At 32.4% G+C, this 22,236-nt stretch overlaps 1 protein-coding gene and 2 non-coding genes across 6 annotated transcripts in view; all 3 read left to right on the plus strand.

Annotated features, from left to right (window-relative positions):
* Positions 1–22,236, plus strand: part of Zip48C (Zinc/iron regulated transporter-related protein 48C) — a 454,634-nt gene that overhangs the window by 174,398 nt on the left and 258,000 nt on the right. The window lies entirely within an intron of this gene.
* Positions 14,454–14,526, plus strand: TRNAA-AGC (transfer RNA alanine (anticodon AGC)). Its single transcript has one exon. It is a non-coding gene; the product is annotated as a tRNA-Ala (tRNA).
* Positions 14,712–14,784, plus strand: TRNAA-AGC (transfer RNA alanine (anticodon AGC)). The gene has a single exon. It is a non-coding gene; the product is annotated as a tRNA-Ala (tRNA).

A 22,236-nucleotide genomic window follows, 5' to 3' on the forward strand; every position in this document is an offset into this window, starting at 1 on the left:
TTCCAATATTAAAGCGACTATTCCAGGATGCCTTAGTATGTGGCCTATAAGTCTGTCTCTTCTTTTAACTATATTTTTCCAAATGCTTCTTTCTTCATCTATTTGCCGCAATACCTCTTCATTTGTCACTTTATCAACCCGTCTGATTTTTAACATTCTCCTATAGCACCGCATTTCAAAAGCTTCTAATCTTTTCTTCTCAGATACTCCGATCGTCCAAGTTTCACTTCCATATAAAGCGACACTCCAAACATACACTTTCAAAAATCTTTTCCTGACATTTAAATTAATTTTTGATGTAAACAGATTATATTTCTTACTGAAGGCTCGTTTAGCTTGTGCTATTCGGCATTTTATATCGCTCCTGCTTCGTCCATCTTTAGTAATTCTACGTCCCAAATAACAAAATTCTTCTACCTCCATAATCTTTTCTCCTCCTATTTTCACATTCAGTGGTCCATCTTTGTTATTTCTACTACATTTCATTACTTTTGTTTTGTTCTTGTTTATTTTCATGCGATAGTTCTTGCGTAGGACTTCATCTATGCCGTTCATTGTTTCTTCTAAATCCTTTTTACTCTCGGCTAGAATATTACTATATCATCAGCAAATCGTAGCATCTTTATCTTTTCGCCTTGTACTGTTACTCCGAATCTAAATTGTTCTTTAACATCATTAACTGCTAGTTCCATGTAAAGATTAAAAAGTAACGGAGATAGGGAACATCCTTGTCGGACTCCCCTTCTTATTACGGCTTCTTTCTTATGTTCTTCAATTATTACTGTTGCTGTTTGGTTCCTGTACATGTTAGCAATTGTTTTTCTATCTCTGTATTTGAACCCTAATTTTTTTAAAATGCTGAACATTTTATTCCAGTCTACGTTATCGAATGCCTTTTCTAGGTCTATAAACGCCAAGTATGTTGGTTTGTTTTCTTTAATCTTCCTTCTACTATCAATATGAGGCCTAAAATTGCTTCCCTTGTCCCTATACTTTTCCTGAAACCAAATTGGTCTTCTAACACTTCTTCCACTCTCCTCTCAATTCTTCTGTATAGAATTATAGTTATGATTTTTTATGCATGACTAGTTAAACTAATTGTTCTGTATTCTTCACATTTATCTGCCCCTGCTTTCTTTGGTATCATGACTATACACTTTTTTTGAAGTCTGACGGAAATTCCCCTTTTTCATAAATATTACACACCAGTTTGTATAATCTATCAATCGCTTCCTCACCTGCACTGCGCAGTAATTCTACAGGTATTCCGTCTATTCCAGGAGCCTTTCTGCCATTTAAATCTTTTAATGCTCTCTTAAATTCAGATCTCAGTATTGTTTCTCCCATTTCATCCACCTCAACTTCCTCTTCTTCCTCTATAACACCATTTTCTAATTCATTTCCTCCGTATAACTCTTCAATATATTCCACCCATCTATCGACTTTACCTTTCGTATTATATATCGGTGTACCATCTTTGTTTAACACATTATTAGATTTTAATTTATGTACCCCAAAATTTTCCTTAACTTTCTTGTATGCTCCGTCTATTTTACCAATGTTCATTTCTCTTTCCACTTCTGAACACTTTTCTTTAATCCACTCTTCTTTCGCCAGTTTGCACTTCCTGTTTATAGCATTTCTTAATTGCCGATAGTTCCTTTTACTTTCTTCATCACTATCATTCTGATATTTTCTACGTTCATCCATCAGCTGCAATATATCGCCTGAAACCCAAGGTTTTCTACCGGTTCTCTTTATTCCGCCTAAGTTTGCTTCTGCTGATTTAAGAATTTTCTTTTTAACATTCTCCCATTCTTCTTCTACATTTTCTACCTTATCTTTTTTACTCAGACCTCCTGCGATGTCCTCCTCAAAAATCTTCTTTACCTCCTCTTCCTCAAGCTTCTCTAAATTCCACCGATTCATCTGACACCTTTTCTTCAGGTTTTTAAACCCCAATCTACATTTCATTATCACCAAATTATGGTCGCTACCAATGTCTGCTCCAGGGTAAGTTTTGCAGTCAACGAGTTGATTTCTAAATCTTTGTTCAACCATGATATAATCTATCTGATACCTTGCAGTATCGCCTGGCTTTTTCCAAGAGTATATTCTTCTATTATGATTTTTAAATTATAAATATCTGATATTTATCAGATAAATCAGATATTTATCAGTTAAAATTTGAGTGTGTAATGGTTTTTATGCTTTATTTTTCTGTAACGTAGATTCGTTATCTACAAATATTACTTTTGTATATCATCGGTCTATCGGTAGATAAGATTAACATTGATATCATGTTTTTTAAACAGTAAACTGTTTATTTAGACGAATTCTGTTGTGTATTTTTGTGATAAGATTAAACAAAAAAAATCGTTCTTTTTTTTATTCATTTCCAGAATCTTCGCCTCACGGAAACGCTTCCTTTTCTTTTGAACTTTATCCCGCAAGTTGTCCATCCCCAAATATTGGTTTATTTCGGTCATTTTTTGCAGATATCTCTTATATAACATTACCGATGGTTTTTAGTCTTCCAGCATCGGATAAGGAAATAGTAGTTTTGCCAGCAAAACCGACAGTTTCATCTTCAATAGCGGTCTGAATGAACGGTTTATCAGTTGTTTTATTCAATCGGTACTCACGTAATTATGCAAATGGTTAGGTCTTTATTTTATGAATTATTCCAATCGTTTGCTCATTGAATTGAATCATTGGCTCTTTAACTTTAAAAAATAAAAGTTAAGTCATTTTGTATCATATATATATATATATATATATATATATATATATATATATATATATATATATATATATATATATATATATATAAAATAATCAATAATATTCTGTCCCTATCTGGATAAAAATGGACTGGTTTTCCTAGGGATTGTGCGATGCAGAGATTATCCTTTTTTTCCACGTCTTTTCCTTTTTCCTTGAATCCCTTCTTCTCTCCATTTTTGTACGTGTGAATGACTCTACTATCTCATGCCGAGGATTTTAAGACCTTTAATGCTAGTTTATCCTGGTGTGATCCAAGCCACTCAAGAAAACTTAATTTTTTGGCGGGTTCAAAAATAGGGTAACAGATGGTATGACTTGAGTAAAATCTGGATATCTCAAAAATATTCATATTGTGTTCAGGCATTTTTGATTTAATTATCTGTTGAGTTATTTTATCGGATCGAAATAAAAATAAAGGTATGTTGGATGTACTAGTTTTAATTGTTACTCGACTTAAGTGCCCTTCCTATTGACGTAATTTTCTTTTTGTAATTCACTTAATGGTATCCTCTCTTATCGGTCTTGGACTATAAAAGGAATTAATTTTTAATGGAATTTTATAAACCGTGTTTTAAAATATCTACTATATGTCATTAGCGACGTAAATCGTTAGCAAATTTCCTTCTTTAATGGACGTAATTGCATACGCCGAAATTTCAAGGGATAATTTGCAATGTTTTCTATTTAATTCGTTTTTAAACATTATTATCTAACGTAAAATTAAACGTGAATTGTCATAGCGGTTAATTGTAATGGAAATCTTGTTTGCTCGGTCGGTCGGTTAAAAAGATAGATAGATAGAGCTCCGGAAAGCGTAATCGTTAATAAGTTAAAAGTTAAATTAAAAGTGTAATTTCTCGTGCGGTGTATTTTGTTTTAATTGTATACGAGGAATAAATGAAATTTTTACAGCGTATAAAAATGATTTTAAGTGTCGTGAAGACAGAATTATTATTGAATGAATAAATAACTGTTCGTGCCCGATTGCGAGACCGGACATATCCATTGAAATGTCTATCGCTATAGTAAGAAGCAGTTAGTTCGGTCTACGCTCGTCTATCTACATCTTGATAGCAGGTTACACAGTTGCAATTATGTTCATATAAAGTAAATAATAATTATAGGCTGAACAATAGCGATAGACAATGTTCTGCTTTCACCACCGACCGTGGCCGGTTGTTTTAGTTCTTTAAAACGTAACCTTCATTTTCAGTGTCTGTCTGATTGTCTGTCTGCAGTTTAATGATGTACGGTGTGCATCAAAGTTCAACCACCTTTTGTGCCGAATCTTGTACGATATCAATTTTATTGTACAGTTGCATTGTTACGCAAGATTTGAATCTATATATATTAATGTAAACTAAATTACGTAGCCTTCCATTAGGTTATCGCGTTTTAACTGTTGCTAAGCGAGTCAAAATTGAACCTTAAACGTTATTCAAAATGAAATCGATTAGTTTTTAAATCTTTTAATGTTATATTGATAGTCAAATAAAGTCGAAAATAGGAAACGGTCAAAGACCATTTAAAATAAAATTAACTAAAATGTAAAACCATGAATTTTTGTAATGTCACCACAAACAGGTCCAGAGGAATTATGAAAATAACAGAATGGCAATGATAAATACTACTACTACTACTTCTAATAATAATAATAAAAAATACCTAGGAATCATTACTTGTGTTTATTGTTAAATCTACTGTTTTGTTTAAAACTGAAACTTTCAACTCGGGTGACACAGATAGTTGATAGAGCCATTTTGAGTTGGGAATTTGGGTGGTTATACCGTTTTCAGGTTGACTTTCCGTTTTTCACCGTAATTTTCTAAAATTGTATCGAATTGTTTTTAATGAATAGTTATTTTTAATTTGTTAATAAACGTATAAATATATTTTTTATATAGTTATTATTTCGAATCTTTTCATTTTCCGGAAAATTTTGACATATCTTCGCATTTCACATCCCCCAGCCTTCAAAACCACCGTCAGCTCAAAAGTTTATATTTACATTTGTAAATTCACTTTCTTGTAGACACGATAACTGCCGTAATTTTGCGCCTATCACTTTCAAATTGCGACTTAAAAATAACTCGTCCCAAAATCTCGTTCGAGATTGTTAACGGCCAAAATCGAACCATGAAGGTGGAAATGGGGGAACTTTTTCGAAAAAACAAAATATCGCTACAACGTTTTTCATTAACTAAAATATTGAATTCGTTTGAAGTTCCTACTATTCCGTAAATAAGGGCTTAAAACTTATCGAAGTAAAGGTTTTTGATATCACCAACCATTGACCCAGGGGGAGGAAAAAATGGCGTTTCGATTCGAAGACAAAAAAAGATCAACCTCCCTAATAGACACAGTATCGAATCGGTTTAAAGTAGTCGTTAGTCCTCTAAACATTACCTAAAATTTTTGTCTTAATCAATTTTTGATATAACTAACTCTTATGGCAAGGGATGACCAAAATTTTGCTAGAATTGTAAGAAGATAGGGCTTGTCGTACGCTAAACATGTGAAACGTTTTTTCACATGAACCGTTGTCGTATTGAGTAAATTTGAAGATTCTCTTAGGTTTCAAGTGAAAATCTTTTTCATCCTTTATTTAGCACCGGTGAAATCTACCTCCGCCTTCCGGCGTGCCGAAAGGGATATATATTTTTTTGAAGCTTATACCATATACTAAGAGCATCTCCTTGCTTATTTTCGAAAAAAAAATGGTCCAGTGATGCCACCAACCCATGATCCACTCCAAACAGTGATTTTTTCGGATTAAATGTTCGTTGAGGAATCATTTGTGAATTCAGATCATTCAAACTAGGACAGTTTTGCTTGTTTGCAAATCCGTCAAGCCAAAAATTAACCTCCTCTGAAAATAAATTTTTTTTTTGTTTTTTTTGGGTTCCACTTCGAGTTGGTCTAGAGTATAATCAACAAACCCTCTACGCAAGGAATGGTCCGGTGGCTTTAATTCGTGATTTAATTGAATATTATATGGGTTTAGACCATGATCTCGACGCAAAATTCGCCGTATTGTTGTTGAAGAAAGGCCCAATTCTTGTGAACGATGTGAAATCGATGAATTTCAATTTTCTCTTGACGCCTTGCATTTCTTTTGTGAATTGGTGTTTCAACATCAATTAGAGAAAATTCTCTTAATTTTTTAACCAAACGATGAACTGTGCTTTAATTTGGCCGATTACGCACACCATAAATATCGCGAAGCGGGCGATACGTAGCTGTAACCGATCCCATATTTCGATAATAAATTTTTATGATTTGTAAACGTTGTTGAGACGTTTAGCGTTCCATGATTATTTGTCGTAAACTACTGAAAGCAAATGATGCTTGGAAAACTTTTTAAAAAACCACAATCTGTCAATTTTTTGCGTTCAATTAGAAAGATTCTTTAATATAACCCGCCCGGACAAGACGGAAAATGACGTGGTCCAGATGAAATAAAGTCTGGATTATCTTAAAATGTTATGTAGCCCTTTGAGATCATAATAAGTGTAAAGTCAGAAACTTATTATGTAAGTGGTTTTTTTATGTATTTATATATTATAAATTTTATTTTAATTTACAGCGTGACGTAAATAGGCCTACAAAAATAGAGAATAGGTAGTCATTACATCAGTTACATTCTTCAAATAAAGCATACACGAGTTGGAGTGCTGCTACTATATCATTATCTTAAAATGTTATGTAGCCCTTTGAGATCATAATAAGTGTAAAGTCAGAAACTTATTATGTAAGTGGTTTTTTTATGTATTTATATATTATAAATTTTATTTTAATTTACAGCGTGACGTAAATAGGCCTACAAAAATAGAGAATAGGTAGTCATTACATCAGTTACATTCTTCAAATAAAGCATACACGAGTTGGAGTGCTGCTACTATATGTGAGCTTGTGTGTATAAGTGTAACTGTAGGCATGTCATTTTTAATTTATAATTTTTTTTTAGGTTGAATAAATAGAAAAGAATTGGGGGCACTCGCATTAAGGGGGATTTTTTGTGATTTTTATCCTTATAAAAATAAGTTTTACGCGTTGATAATTTGGAATTGCAAAAAAAAAATATTTTTTTTATTTTGGGGGTTCCTTACTCAAGAGGGAGTAATTGGGTAAAATTAATGTGGAAAAAAGAGTAACTCCAAAGTGGGAAACTAGATTAAAAAAAAAAATTGTTCAAATATATTGATAAAATAAAAAGATAGTCATAATTTTAAATAAATTCAATTATGATTTTTTAAAAACGGGTGAACATTTTTGATCAATTTTTTTTTGTTTTGTAAATATGCAGGAAATTGAGAATAATGAAATATCAATACATTCACATTATAAACGCAATGGATATTATACATAGAGGTTTGAAACTTTTAAAAAACTATTTTTCGTTGCTGCAGACTGTTGGAGTGGAATGGGAGAAAAAATGTTATTTAATGGTTCATTGATGTAGAAAATATTGTGTAAAAAGTTCCCGAATGTGTTCCACATAAGCGTGTGGGTTTTCAGTTTCCCAAACTCGCACGTTATGACGGGTTACTTTGCCGCTAATATGGAAAGTAGCTTCATCGCTGAAAATTATCTAGCTTAGAAAAGCTAGATAACATCTAACATCTTTTCCTGTAAAAGTAAACAAAAATCGAGCCTACGTGTTTATCTCCATCAGAAAGACGCTGGATTAATTGAAAACGGTACGGTTTGCATAATATACGTTTACGGAGAACTCTCCACACTGTTGTTTTCGGAATTACTAATTCTCTGCCTGCAACCGCAGTCGATTTTAACGGGCTGCGAATGAAACTTGCACGCACGCGTTCGATATTGACTTCTGAGGTTGATGGACGACCGGTTGATTTTCGCTTGCACAAGCAACCGGTTTCACTGAATTGTTTATACCGTGCACGAATTGAATTGTCACTGGGTGACTCCTTATTAAATTTCAACCGAAACGCACGTTGCACAGAAATTACTGACTTTGACAAGTGAAATTCTAACGCACAAAACGACTTCTCGCTTCCCGTGGCAGCCATTTTCTATACTGTCGTCGCCTAGCGAGCAAATGGTTTACTAAGTGCCTAGTATATGTGGAAAAACTATTTGAAGTACTCTTTCGTACAGTACTTGTTTTATTCTTACGAGTGAAATAGTTTTTTTTTGTAAATGAATTTTCGAAACTCCGAAGAACATTATGAAACGTCCTGTATTTCAGTAATAGTTTTCGTTGCTCTCTTATTGGTATCAGTTTTCAAGTTAATAGTAACAAAATTTGTTTTTAAATGCGGAAATAAAAATGAAAAATATATTATTGACGTTTCTTTTGATTAGAAAATTTTAATCATGTCCAAGAAAAAAATCTTTATAACGAACAAAAATTTTATGAACTTTACTTTTATTATTGTTACTTTCTTAGCGAATACAACTGGAATAGCTATATTAAAGCGGAAAGTATCGTAATCATGTCAAAAAATGGAGTAACTTTTTACCTTTTAGAGTCCAACTAATTCATCTAGACAAAAGAAAAACATATGTATATGTGTGTTTGATATATGTGTCCTACTGCTTTTGACCTTATATCTAACGATTGACCGAACCGATTTTCTTCATATTTGGCTCAAATATTTCTATGTATGGGGGTTATTGATCATATTTATTTTTAAATTAATTAAGGGGGATATCGCGAAAAAACAATTTTGATTTTCTTCAGAGACGAAATAGAGAGACTATTTAAACAAATTTGTTAGTTACAATGCATATATAAATAATAAAAAAAATTTCAAAAAACAACCCGTACCTCTTAAAATTGAAATATATATTTTTGTTCTTTTTCTCTCTCTCTTCGGTTAAAAGATTTTTCAAAAGTTTGTTGAAAATTTATACTTTTTATTTATATACAGCTATGAAGAAATGTTTACAATTTTTTTTAAATTATAGATCCCGAATCTAAAATACAAAAAAATTGTTGGAAATTTCCTTTTTTCTTATTTTAGCTTTTATTGAAGGGGGTGTTAGATTTAGAGAAAACTTTACTTGAGCAAATCTTTTAAACTTAATCTATGTATAAATATTTTTAGAAAAATTGTTCTTAAAATTTATTCCCAACTGATAAATTTTTTTTCGCACTGGCGCTTTTAATTTTTTTTATTAATAGCCGGGAAAGTTATGCGATACTTTGCCAGATTTTTTTTAAATTTTATCATTCAAGTGTATCTTTAGCAAGACACTGTCAAGATTTATTTTTACTACGGGAGTACAGTGTCATATCTACAAATTTTTCTATTTACTTGTTATAAAAGGCCACCACTCTTAAAGAAAACAATTTTTTTTTAATGAAAGATTTACTAGCGATTTCAATAACAGTACCCTTTGTAAACAGAGATTTATATATTACTGGTTTTTTTCAGAGAACTAAATAAAGGAAATTTTTACTTGGTGCTCGAATCGGTTTTTATAAAAAAATTTAGACGCCTGTGAAAGTATGCTTGCGTTTTTTTCATTTTGTTTTAAAAGGTATGTGGCTTTACTCGTCGACAACGTAATCCATTACAGTATGTATTTCGAAAGAATAATGTTCTTTTTTTAATGAATTAAATATTGTTAAACTTTTAAGAGAAAAATATTAGTTTTTTAGAATACTAATAAAACATTTTTTTTTTTTTGTTGTTGCCTTTTTCACTGATTTTCAATTTGTTTGAAGAAGATTTGTAGGAATTATGGAAAATAATATAAAAATTATTTCGTGTTCCGATAGTTGCAATTTCGACGCTTCATAACTTCGTTAATAGATAGATTGCAAAAAAAAATTATTGTTTAAATGAATTCTCTCTGCCGTTTATTATTTTAAATCGTTTTTCGAATACGCATCGATTCGGATTTACGTTTTCAAACAGTAAGTATGTTGGATTTACTGGCATTTCTCCCGCCACCACCCCATCTGGTCGCCCTAAAGCACGGGTCCTTGTCTCGAAGGGCTACTGTACCTTGAAACAGTTTACGCGACCTAGTTCCTAATAGGTCCTGGAGCTAACCTAGTTGCGTGAACGATATAAGCACGGTCTATTACACCGGTTGTGTGTCCAGGCGTTCATATTTTTTTCTAAACGGGCAGGCGCTCCCGGTCTTTTAATAAAATATATGAGCGTCATAAATTAAAAATTAATCTCTTCAATTTAATTAAATAAGGACAGCAATTCGCTGCCGCGCCTTGGTCGCTGTACGCCAGCAAGTACCTGTCTATCCTTTATAGCTGCTTGGAGCTATAGATCGATGGTGGATCATTACTCAAAGGTAGCTTCTCCCGCCGATGCGGTTAGAGTCCTTCCTTAAGCAAATTATTGATGCCGGTTGAACAATGCAACCCCATCGAGGAACTCCCACACGGCCCGACAGTGCGGCCCACGCCACGCTGACTCGCCACTCATAAGCGGCGAGTCAGATATTGTTTCAAATTTACGCTGTCGATGGAAACTTGAGCCCCCGTTGCCCTTAAAAATAATTTTGAGGCGTACCATCCCCCCAAGTCTTGTACAAAATTATACAAAGACCTTCCCTTTGTCGTGGTGTTCCATTCGCGCTGCCGTTCTTCGATCGCGAGACTCTGAAACCTCTTCCGCAAGCGGGAGATGGGCAACGTTACGAAATTTATATCCGGAGCTTATGATGACCGTGTCGCTCTGGTACACGCCGGCTCGAAGTCGCATCCCAAATACCTTGGCCTCCCGAGGTTCGCAGTCTTCTCACATGGCTGCCCGAACTTTTACTACTAAATCGATTGGTAGAGCCTTTCCCGATAAACAGTATAGTTCCTTCCAAACAGTATAATAATCATCCTTTAAATACGTTGTTCGGCGTGTTTCGGAACTACGCGGTTTTTTTAAAAATAATTTTATCAGTTTACATTCCCTTTCCGCATCCGCGGTTTTTTGAAACCGCAGATAGTAGACAAACTTAAATGATTAATAATATCTGTAAATATAACTTGTTTTTTGTTTAGCGTATACATACCTATGAAAAATTTCAATTTCAATTTATATATTACGCACTGTAAGAATAATTAATACAATAAGTAATTTTCGATTACTAATCTTAAAATACGTTTGAAAACATTAAAGAAATAGGATGTTTTCTGTCATAATCATCTAGTATATTCCAGAAAACAAGATTGTGTGGTGAATCGCAAAACGAAATGGTTTATACGTTATCTAATTATCAGGAGTTGATACATTGAAATATATGATTCTTTTTATCTGAAATTTCTATTTACCTTCTAGGACTGCGAAAAACGTTCGGTATATGTGAAATTTTGGTTTTATTTTTATCTATGTTGAACAAAGTTAATTTATATAATTTTTAAAATACGATTTTAAAAATATGCCCGAACAGGGAATTAGTAGATGTGTACGGTATCGAATTACACTGACCCTGGACGTACGTATACGTACGTCCAGGATAAAGCTGTACAACGTATACGTAAAACATAGACAAATTGCCAGTTCTGCGATTAAATGATAATAATATTAAAAAATGTTGTGTCTGCTTACATAAAATACAAAATTAAATCAATTATGATGTGACGACAAGAAAAAACCCTTAAATAGGTTGTTTAATGCATAAATTTTGACGTTACACTATGTGGCACGTCAAGTAATTCTTGTTCAATGTTAGGAATTATCTCTTATTTATTTAGAAATTGTACTAACTCGGTTGTACTATATAACTGTAATGTCAGTTTTTAAAGATAATATATTTTAATTTAAATTGCGTGGAAAATATGGTTAAGTGGTTATAGTTATTCTGGATATTTCCAAATACAATGTAATTCTGGGATCGGGAAAGGAAGTAAAATTGGATTTTCTTTATGTTTTGAGGTATGAGGAGTACGAAAATAACGTTCACTTAAAATATAATTTCCTTATATGCAGGCTTAAATATAAAATCTCCAAAACTATTGCATTAATTTTTTTGAAATTTAGTTTTGCTGTAATAGTGTATGTGAAGTTGTGCGTGTGAAAATTTGATTAAGATTGGTTGAGTCGTTCCTGAGTTACGCTCAATTTAAGGTCGACAACAGACAACATAACAGGTGCGACAATAAAGTAATGAGACTGATGTGAAAAAAAATGTTGCTTACCGTTTTAGTCATGTTTAGTGTTGTCTCCTTCAAAGTAGTTCCCCTCTGATTGCACACACTTATTCCGGCGTTTCTGCCATTGATGGTAACATTTCTGGAACTCATCTTCTGTAATATCCTCCAAGACCCTCGTCACAGCTTTTTGGACATCTTGTGTTGTTTGAAAATGGTGTCCCTTGACCGCCATTTTGACTCTTGGAAATAGAAAAAAGTCGCACGGAGCGATATCTGATGAATAAGGTGGCTGTGGTAGTACTGAAATTTGTTTGAGGTTAAAAATTGCTGTACTGACAGCAGTATCGGATGGCGCATTATCGTGATGCAGAAGAATCCAATTATCGGCAATGTTGGCACGGACACGAAGAACTCGTTTACGAAGCTCTTTCTAAAATTTCTTTGTAGAAATATTGGTTAAGTGTTTGTCCAGGAGGCACCCGCTCTTTATGAACAATTTCCTTGGAATCGAAGAAGCACACAAGCATGCATTTCACTTTTGACTTTGACACGCGAGCTTTTTTGGTCTGGGTGATCCCTTTGAGCACCATCGCGAACTTTGGCGTTTTGTCTCTGGATCGTATTGAAAAAACCAACCTTCATCACCAGTGATAACACGGCTCAACAAATCTGGATTGATTTCTGTTTGCTCTAACAGATCGGCTGCCACATTTTTCCGTGTTTCTCGCTGTTGTTGTGTGAGATTTTTGGGGACCATTTTTGCACAAATCTTTCTCATACCAAGATCTTCAGTTAATATTAGGCGAACCGTTTCTCGATTGATGTTGAGTTCTTAATGGTCGTCCACTGCGGTGTTCATCTTCAACATTCGTTCTGCCTTCACTAAAAATTTTATGCCACCGAAAAACTTGAGCTCTTGACATAACCTCCTCTCCAAAAGCCTTCTGAAGCTTACCGTAAGTTGTCGTCGCGTTTTCACCCGATTTAACGCAAAAAGAAATGGCATACCGTTGCGCAATATTTTGCGATTTCATTTCTGTGACGAGAGACCAACACGTGTTCACTTATTACAGCACAACTCACGACGCAGTTGCATCAATGTGCCGCTTGGACTAGAAGTAGCTTATAGACCAAGGTCAAAGATGGTGTGCCTACGCAAGCTGCAGGGTTGCCACATCTTGCAAAGAAAAATCAGTCTCATTACTTTATTGTCGCACCTCGTACTTCGTATATTTTTCATGCGTGCTTATGCAGTCGTTTACAGTGGTGAATGAAAAAAAAATTATACAAAAAATTTTATACAATAGAAAGTAACTAAAAGTTTGTCTTCTTGCGTAGTTTTGCGAAGTTTTTTTTATGTTAGGCAGAACATAATGTTACGAAACATAATATATGTCTACACTATGCTGCCTCAGCTCTTAAATTAATTAAATAAAAGTTTATTGAACATTCTCCTTTTTTTTTAACTATATTTTAATTTCTTTATTAATAGAATCCGTAATCTAAAGATTTTAAATACAAAATGTTTGTGTCAAAAGTGTTTCTTTTCCTTTTTGGTATCCAAGGTAAAACAATGCATGCGATTCCATACTTTTATGAACGTCATTTGTTATCCCAAATTTATTGTGATTTTTAGATTTAATTTTATATGAACCGTAAAAAATCTCGGTATTGATTACTTTTACAGAAATCCCAAGTGAAGTATCATAAAAAAGGTAATTTTTTAACAATTTTATGGTAAAAATTGCGGAAAATAGCTATAAATATTTTAACGTATTTTAGACACGTCGCAATTGTGTATGTATGTTTTATTTAAAATAAAAACCGAATTATTGAAAATATATTACTTATGGTGGTATAAGTAATTTAACTAAAACCGATAAACATTTGTATACATGTATATAAATAGATAAAACGCGTACATGCCCGGAAGTACTTCCTATTGTATTTTTTTTTATTCCTATTCAACTAATTAATTCAGGAATCACTGGCGCTAGAAAACGTGTTGAATTTATATGAAATCATGATCAAAGGGTAAAAACCCTTTGATATCAAATAAGATGTTTGTGTTGGTTGGGTCTCTGCCAGTTTAGCTGAAAAGAATAGTTGTGTTTATGGTTAGACGGGGTTCCTGGACCGGACCTCTTCTTTCTTAAAATGGCCCTTCACTTTGGAACGATACCCCTGGGATCATCATTATTCTCCTACATTTTGCCCTTAAATTAACACGACTAGTAGGACAGTTTTATGAATTTAAAGTTATTTATTCCATGAATAATAATAATAATAATTTGTCTTATAGGTTGGTTGATATTTGTTAAAATTTATTTTTAACTGTTTAAAGTTTTAACTTGTTACTTAAATCTTCTTATTTTTCTGTATTTATTATTTATTTTACTGAGAATTCGAATACTGCAAAATAATTTTATTCTACAGTTATATAATTTAAATAAAAATTTAACTTTTAACATTGGATTTTTTTGTTTATAAAAAATATATATTACAATATTTGATGAGAAATTTATTCAATATGTGCGGGAATTTAAGTACAATTATTGAGAGTGATAATCTTATCGGGGGCGTAGCTCAGATGGTAGAGCGCTCGCTTAGCATGCGAGAGGTACCGGGATCGATGCCCGGCGCCTCCAATTATTTTTTTTTTTTCATTCTATAGGAATTTTCTTTCTTTCTATCTGCACGAATTTTGTTATTTTTTAACGAAACTTTTTTCTTGGTTTTTTAAAACTTGAAATATTTAAATATAACTTGTATATTTTGTCGATTTATTTGTTAGCAATAATTCTTCTGTGAAGTTTCACTACTGCGAATCACAGGGGGCGTAGCTCAGATGGTAGAGCGCTCGCTTAGCATGCGAGAGGTACCGGGATCGATACCCGGCGCCTCCACTTAATTTTTTTTCTTTCGTAATTTTGAGTTAAATTTTTAATACAAGTTTTTGTCGCATTAAAATTTTTTGGTGACATATTAAGCGTAAATTTTCTTTTCTGTTGTCATAGAAGAATGATTTATTTATTATGGAAGAAAACTGTTCAAAACGCAAAGGGAGTAAAAAATAAAAGTATTCAAAGACTTTTTTCTGATGTAACATGATTTTAAGGAATGACGTTAAACGCTCATATGATATATCTAGTGAAAGTCCATAAACTAATGTATCTACAAAATTTCTAGTTCAATTAGAAAAAAAAACCTATAGATCGAACCTAATTTATTGTTTTTTTCTTTTTTTACTTGCGAATATAGCTCGAATAGATAGATATATTGAAGGGGAAAATATGGTGACCGTATCAAAAATGGGGTATTGGGTTATTTGTAATTTTTTTCATTTTTGGGCCCAACTGGGGTCTTACAAAAAAATAATAACAATAATAATGTTTGTGTATCACACTGCTTTTGACTATATATCTCAGAATTGACCCGACTGATTTTCTTCAAATTTGGTTCAATTATTTCTACATATTGGGCATTGATCGATCACATTGATTTTTTTTTCAAAACTCGTTAAAGGGATGGATGGGCAATACCGTGAAAAACTAATCTCAATTTCTTCACAGGATATTAGAGAAATTTTTCTTAAAATAAATCTGTTACCTACAATGCATATACGAAAAATAATTAAAAAAAAAAAAATTGTTTCAAAAACTCAACCCCACCTTTTAAATTTGAGATATATATATATTTATATGTTGTTTGTTCTTTTGCTTCAATCTCCCTTCGGTTTAAATATTTTTCAAAAATATTTAAGAGTATTACATTTTTTGAAAATTTATACTTTATATATAGAGCTATCAAGAAATATATGTAATATTTTTTTTTTAATTATAAACCCCGGAACTAAGATGCAGAAAAGCTTTTTGAAAGTTTTCTATTTCTTATTGTAGCTTTTGTTGAAGGGGTTGTTAGATTTAGAAAAAAACATTACTTAATCAAATTTCTTAACCTTAACCTATATATGAATAATTTCAGAACTAAATTTATTTTCAACCTCTAAAAAATATATTATTCTGTTTTTTGGCTCATTTTTAATTTTTATTAGTAAAGAAAATTGTTTTTTGTATTATTCACTTACAGGAATATTATAATTAAAGCAACTTTGTCAACTTTATTATATTCCGAACCCATAGTGAGAAGCAATTTTTTTATTACTTTCATAAAATTTATTCTTTTTTTTGTTACGAATCACTTCTTCGTAAATAATTTTTTCCTAAATTTCCCTGCAGAGTTAGAAAGTAAAAAAAAGTTCGAAATGGGAATTATTATGCTTAAATCTTATTCGTTTAATCATGATTTGACCAGTGTAGCCGGGAAAGTAATGCAGTACTTGACCAACTTTTTTTAAATTTGAAAATTTAACAGGTAATAAAATTGGAAAGTTTATGAACTTATTATTTAATTTAAAGCAAAAAAATCTACCCGTATCTGTGGAAAACGATCCATTACGTAAATTATTTTTAATCATTATGAGAAATTATTTTATTATTTTTTCTTAAGCTACTTTCAAAGTGTCTTTCATCGGCTCTAAGACAGTAAAACATCGTAGGTAGTTAAAGTTACTTTCCATCGGAGTAATGATGTTTGTAGTGCAAGTCCTTTAGTAAATACCGTGAATGTGTTGATAGAATGACTATCACCTACATTTCATTGGACGTGGCATGACGATATACAACGGTGTATTGGCGGAGAATGCAACGAAAAAATATTTCACTTAACATTTTGCTCATTTATCTAACCTGCTTTGGATGTTGTTCTTGGGTAAATTTGTATAATTTTCTCAATAGAGTTTTCTCTCTTTCAGGCTGTTAAGTTATTGCAAATAACAAATTTTTTTCATGTTAATCTGTCAGTTGATAGGTGTGTTGCTATTCTCCAATCTTTTCTGTTCTTTGCCGGTCTTGTAATCACAACATGTTTACTACATGCTATAGCTTTAATTGTCTGTTTCACATATATTCTTGTTCCTCTAATATTCTTTCCCGTCTAGATAGCGCTATTGCTCTAGAAGGGAAAGTATTGTAATCGGTCCAATTTGGGCATATGAGGTTTTCACAGGATCTTGACGTTTTAACACTTAAGGAACCCAAAACAGCGGATGAAAATTTTCCGGATGTTCGTATGCACATGTGTGTGTTCGGTGTCTCACACCTTATATCTACAGAACTGCTGGACCGATTTTGACCTGGTCAGATTACTTCTATATATGGGGCATTGATGCTATTAAATTTTCAACTTAAACGGGTCAAGAGGGTGAGGCTGTAAAGCAAGGTCACCATCAGTATCTCGAGGTTTCGCCTAATTAAGGTTATATTTTTGTTAGGCAGATTTGTTAACGATTAAAAAATAACATAAAAGCAAAATAAAATTTTTACAAAACCGCAACTCCACCCCAAAAGATGCTGTGTTGTGACGTCACATGTGAACGGTAGAATTAAGTAAATGAATAATATTTAAAGTGAAAAAAATTAACTCGGTCTGGCTGGGTCTCTAGAACTCGATCTCCCGTACATACGGGAACCGGTTTTTACGGGGCTTGTAGGTCCTGTACCACCAAATTTGTTCTGTGTAAGTTGTGAAATTGCATTAGTTTAATTAGTGCCGACCGTCGCCACTAGTACCGCCACACCCGCGTGAATTAAATACGGTATGTGCGTGTGCTTTAAATAGCATAATTGAAATTAATAAACGAAAAAGTTTTATATTTAAATAAAATGATAGATATTTTAAATTAAGTTTTGTGTATATGTGTGTGTAAGCCGCACATCAGAAACTACTGTTTGTCAGCTTTTAGGTAGATTTCATAATTGCCGGCCTCCGTGGCGCGAGTGGTAGCGTCTTGGCCTTTCACCTGGAGGTCCCGGGTTCGAATCCCGGTTAAGCATGGTACTTTCACACACGCTAAAAATCATTCATCTCATCCTGTGAAGCAATACTTAACCTGTGGACCTGGAGGTTAAACAAAAAAAAGAGTTAGATTTCATAAGAAAGCTACCTATTATAATGGGTACCATGATTCGACTTCCGGAAAATTTCAACATATCTTCGCGTTTCACATCCCCTAGACCCCAAAACCACCGTCAGTTCAAAGGTTTGTATATATATATATATATATTTCACTATCTTGTGGACACTGCCGCAATTTTGCGCTTTCAAATCGATACATAAAATATAACGACCCAAAATCTCGGTCGAGTTTTTGAAATGGGCAAAATCTCGGATCATTGGAGTGGATATGGAGAAAGGGGGCTTTTTCGAAAAAATTAAATTCTTATTAAGTAAAATATCGAATTCGTTTAAAGTTCCTACTGTTCTTTGGATAAGGGCCTAAAACGTATCTAAATAAAGTTTTTTGATATCACCAACCATTGTCCCAGGAGGTGCAAAAAATGGGGTTTCGAAGACAAAAAAAAAATCATACCTCCCTTAATAGGCACAGTATCAAATCGGTTTAAAGTGATCGTTAGTCCTTTAAACATTACCTAAAAACTTTGTCTGAAACAATTTTTGATATGACCAACCCTTACGGCAAGAGAAGACCAAAATGTTGGAATTGTAAAAAGATGGGGCTTGTCTTATGCTAAACATGTGAAACTATTTTCACATGCAACCATTGTCGTACTGAGTAAATTTTAAGTTTTTATTAACTTACGTTGGAAATCTTTTTTATTGCCTACTTAGCACCGGTGAAATCTAGCTCCGCCTTCCGACGTGCGGAAAGGAATTTTTTTTAATTAATTTTGTTTGTTGGATAAAATACTGCTGAATATTCTATCCTTAAAATTAATATCTTTCTTTATATTTATTCATAGCTTTGTACTAAACTGATTTTTGATAATACTAGTTGTTTAAAAGAAAATACTTTTTATCGTTATAATCTTAAAGATTTAAGTTTCCTTTTGATTTTTTACATCCGTCAAATAATTTTTTTTTTGTAAAATAAAAAAAAATTGCTTTTGTCTGTAACAATTTTTGATATGACCAACCCTTAAGGTAAGGGATGACCAAAATGTTGCTGAAATTGTAAGAAGATGGGGCTTGTCGTATGCTAAACATTTGACATTTTTTATCACATGCAACCATTGTGATATTGAGTAAATTTGATGATTTTCTTAGCTTTCAGATGGAAATCTTTTTTATCCCGTACTTAGCACCGATGAAATCTACCGCCTTCTGGGGTGCCGAAAGGAATTTTATTTTTTGTTAAATAGCAAAAAACGTAGGACACTTTCTTCTATCATCTAATTAACTATACCTGATATTTTTAATATATTTAATAATATTATAGATCTGAGGTACATTTAATATGCGTTATGCCCCGACATTCTAGTTCGTAGTTTTACATAATTCTTTCACAGATACTTCTCCTCTCTTATTTTCCTTAAAATTTCTTCATTTTGATTAGACAACCATTGTAATTTTCATCATCCTCGTTTAACACTCCTTTCCAACGATATGCGGAATTTATATTTCCAGCCGGCTTTTGCGCGGGCTGAGACTGACATATTAAATTTTTATACTCTTTTACACATAAATACTGTCCAAAATACAATTACTATTACTTAAATCGATCTATCTCGACAAACTGTAAATAGAAACCCACGAATCACCGCGCTAACACGTCCAAGTCGTGAGTTACATTGAATGGAAATGAGCGAGAGCGCCAGTTTTTGCCGCTCCGCTGTGCCCCTTCCCCGCCAACTCGTTCGCCAGTGGCGCAAACTCAAGTCGTATCGGTGAGGTGACCATTTAAGTTATAAAATGATAACCGCATTTACTTCTCTGAGAATAATACTTACGTAGTTATTAAGGCAGGATGATATAGACGTCTTCGTTAATTAATAAATAATAATAATAAGTAAATAAAAATAATCTAAGCTTAGAAATTAAATTAAATAATCTGTAAATTAATTGACAACAGCCCTTTTTGTTAAATTACAAATTTCTGTTCTGGTACCCGTATGTTTCGGCGTCGTTTTAAAGACCTCACGTCAAAAAAAAAATTGATTTTTAGATATGTAAATCACGTTTACTTGTCGCGAGACTGTTACATCTCCTCTTTATATTTTAACCTGTTAGAGAAGATGTAATATTCTTGAATCAAATAGACATTATTGTTTGAACGAAGATTAAATTCGATATTTTTGAGAAGTTACAGTCTTTTACAAAAGGCGCTATTCTTTAATTAAATAATGCTATAAAGTACATTTAAACACCCTAACGCATAAACCGAATATACTCACAACTTACAAAAAATTCAATAATTCAGTAAATGATTGTTATCGATTTTATATTCAGGGAAATACATCGATGCACATCGCTATGACAAGACTATTGCAATACTGCGCTACCTATGAACCTTCACTCTATTGACTGCATGGACTGATATAGTACACATCAGTATTCTCAGAGAAAGTAACAATTTTTGGTGCCTCTCGTACTCCGGTTACCTCTTTCGGTAGTAGAACAGTATACTTTAGTTTACTCCTAATCAGTATGGAGATTCGGTTCTTCTTAGATATTGTAAGAAATACTTTAAATTGTAAACATTTTTGGGCGTAATATTTATCGATTTTATTTATAATTATAATTTTGTAACGTTTTACTTATCTTTTTACCTATTACGATATTATCGTGATTTAATATAGCATAATTTTATATCATTTTTCCTTATTCATTACCGCTTATCTATATCATTCATAAATAAAAGTCTAACCGGCGAAAGACTTTAAACTGCGCCAACTTCTTTCTATAGCGTTTATGATTACTGTTATTACTTTTATTATTAGATTAATAAATGTGAATGAACCGATCTTTACACTTAGGAACTATGCCAACTGTCAACAGTGACGTCATTTCCGCCGGCTGCATCTTTAATTTTACGCTGCATCCACCTCTGTCTACAGTACAAACTACACATTGTTAAAATGTATATGAAACCAGATCGTTTCTATTTTTTTGTTTTCAACAGTTTATATTGTTTCAAAAATGTTTAATTGCAGTACTTCTGCAAATAATCTCTTAGTTTTATGAATGTATGTATGTGGCTGTGTTCTTTTCTTGTTAAGCTATTGTAATTTAATGGATAAAAAAATTAAACGATTTGCGTAAAATGCAATAAGCATACGTCGATGTTCCAACAGTTATTTTATCAGTTAGGTTTTTGGGCGGTCCCCTCCTTTTTCGTTCAATTTCTAACATAGTTTTATTTTTTGGGTTTTCTTATTTTTAAAATGATTTTTAATGTACCATATTCGATTAGATGACATTTACTGAATTTTGGCCGTTTAATCTTTTGAAAAATTCATTTAAATTAAATGATTCTTTCGTATTTCCATTGGTGGTTTGAAAAGTCCTCTTATTTATCTTTTCAAATTAAATCAAACTTAGAAGCTAAGTTAAATTCTCTAATATTAGTTCATTAATAGATGTATTATTACAGTTCTAATCAAACTTTTGTTAATTTCTCAAGATTAATCAAATACTAAGAAATGTTGATTTCACATCCTGTTTAGCCATAACATGTTTCCTACAGTTTTATTTATATCTATTCTATTTACGTACCGTTTATGATTTCACTGCATTTTATCAAGTTAATTTCTTATTAATTTTTAACCATACACTCCGATGAAAGATAATGGTGTGTGATATGTTACTGTGTTTCTACTACTGTATCTTCAGAAACAGTTTTCCTATAAAATATATTGCTAACGATTCGTCTCATTTATGCGAATAACAATATTTTGTGAGTATTTAAAGAAAACAAAATGCCAAGCGGTCGATTTTTTTTGGTTTTAAGATTAAAAATGAAATTATTGTAACCTGTTAAAATAATCAATTGAAATTTAGATTTAGGAATTATATTTATTTGTTATAGGACTATCGTTAATAAAATCCATGAAAATACGGTTGTGAAATTGTATTTAGTGTATTACAAATATTTACAAAATTGGTATTACGGAAATCAGTTATATTATCTATTTCGAAAACTATATTTTCGTACTAGACGAGGCGGAATCGAACTCAATGTTAGTATCTGTAATACTAGCAGATAGTTTTCAATAGGGCGTCACAACATCGATAGCTTTTCTTATTCCAGTATGAGAATAAGCAACACGTGCGAGAAAACGCTAACCTGCTCGTTATTCACAAATAATGTTAAATTAAAAGATAAATTAATTTGTCATTATTTAAATTTAATTGGTGTATAATTAATTAGTATCATCATCAAATGGTTTTCTGCCATGAGGCAGGTCCTTTGCCCTATGTTCGTCTTCGTTCTTTTCTATTCCTAACTAAACTTATGAGATCCTGATAGCTCTCATTTGAATTTAATACCCGTACAATTT

This window comes from Lycorma delicatula, chromosome 6 (assembly GCF_047948215.1).
Source record: "Lycorma delicatula isolate Av1 chromosome 6, ASM4794821v1, whole genome shotgun sequence".
NCBI lineage: Eukaryota > Metazoa > Arthropoda > Insecta > Hemiptera > Fulgoridae > Lycorma > Lycorma delicatula.